The sequence below is a fragment of the Propithecus coquereli genome, unplaced genomic scaffold, assembly GCF_000956105.1.
Source record: "Propithecus coquereli isolate 6110/MARCELLA unplaced genomic scaffold, Pcoq_1.0 Scaffold10, whole genome shotgun sequence".
In the NCBI taxonomy this organism is placed as follows: Eukaryota; Metazoa; Chordata; class Mammalia; order Primates; family Indriidae; genus Propithecus; species Propithecus coquereli.
In genome coordinates this window covers 5,277,018-5,278,987 of record NW_012133858.1, presented here as the reverse complement: position 1 = coordinate 5,278,987, position 1,970 = coordinate 5,277,018, and positions in this window count along the sequence as shown.

Genomic DNA, 1,970 nt, shown 5'->3' with positions numbered 1-1,970 from the left:
ATGACTAAGAAAAAAAGGAATATGAAAAAAGATTGGAAGCCCCAATAGCAAAGAGCACATCTAGTGCCTAGATCTTAAGTTTCTAAGTACCATTGTCCACTAAAAGAAACATGGCTTCTTGGAGAAATTACTAATGCTAGGGCTAAGGCAGGGGAATTATAAGATGAGCCTGGATACATCAAACTAAAAAGCTTCTGTACAGCAAAGGGAATGATTAACAGAGCGAAAAGGCAACCTACAGAATGGAAGAAAACATTTGCCACCCATATATCTGATAAAAAGAGTTAATATCTAATATGTACATAAGGAACTCCAACAACTCAAAAGCAGAAAAATAAGTAATCCAGTTAAAAAATAAGCAAAGGATTCGAACAGAGATTTCTGCAGAGAAGATATATGGATGGCCAACAGGTATATGAAAAGATGAAGAACACAAATCACCAGGGACATGCAAATTAAAACCCACAATGAGATATCACCTAACACCTGTTAGGATGACTTACTAAAAAGACAAAAGTATTGGTAAGAATTTGGAGAAATTGGAATTGGAACCCTTGTACACCATCAGTGGGACTGTAAAACGGTGTAGCCACTATGGAAAACAAGCAATCCTGCTTCTGGATATTTATCCAAAAATATTGGAATCAGGATATCAAAGAGATATTTGCACTCTCATCTTCATTGCAGCATTGTTGATGATAGCTAACATGTGGAAACAATCTAAATGTCTATCTACAAAAGAATAAAGAAAATATGGTATTATGCCAACTAATAAATGTAGAAGGAATGGTGTAGTTAGAAAATCACCATCTGACAAACAATTGATTCAGGCAAGAATCATCAATGGATGCTAAAACTACTGGGTGAAAGTTTGATAATTAGGATAGCTACATAGTCTAAAATATCTCCCCACTAAATGCTTAATAATTATAAACATAAAAATAGTAACCTTACAGTGAAAAACCTGGTAGACACCATCTTAAATAATGAAAAGTTTATATCACCAGTAATGGGACAAACTGATAATCACATGTTCACTCATTGTATTGAGAGGGAGACAATGTATCTTTTATGGATTCCTGCCAAAAATGCATAATCTGAGTCTAATCATGAGGAAACATCAGACAAATCTAAATATCAAGAGGGACATTCTGCATAATAACTGGCCTGTACTCTTTAAATATGTCAAATTTATAAGAGAATGAATGACAGCCAGAGGAACTGTCGTGGATTCAAGGAGACTAAAGAGCTATGATAATTTAATGCAATGTGATCCTGGATTGGACATGGACCAGAGTTTTGTTTTTTTTTTTCCTGTAAAGGACAGTATTGGGATTATTGGCAATATGTGAATAAAGTCTGTACATTAGATCATAATACTATATCAGCGTTAATTTCCTGATTTTGATAATTGTGTGTAGTTATATTAGAGAATGGCCTTGTTCTTAGGAAATATTTAGGAATAAAGGAGTATTATGTCTGCAGTTTACTCTGATATGGTTCAGACAAAAAATAATGCTATGTATATATATTGAGAGAGAATGTGGCAAATACAAAATGTCAAGAGTTATGGAATCTGGATGAAACCTACGTAAGACTTTTTTGCACTATTATTTCAAAAGAAAGAATATAAAACAATTGGAAGGAAATGTTCCAATATGATAGTTACTGTTTCAGGGTGCTTTTATTATGAGTAATTATCCTTACCAGATTTTCTATAATATACCCTCATGTATATTTTTTAGAGAAATACCATATATAATCTTACAATTATGCCAGACATAGACGTTTATCTCAGTATACTTTTAATTTTGAAAGATAATTGTGGTAGTTGTTTTTGGACTTGATCTGGGATATAGTAGCACCGTGACTTGAATTTTTGTTGATTCCAGCCGGGTCACCAACATAGATAGACCAAAGGGAAAGACCCTGAAAGTGTGGTGCAGAGACCAGTGGAGCTACATTACACA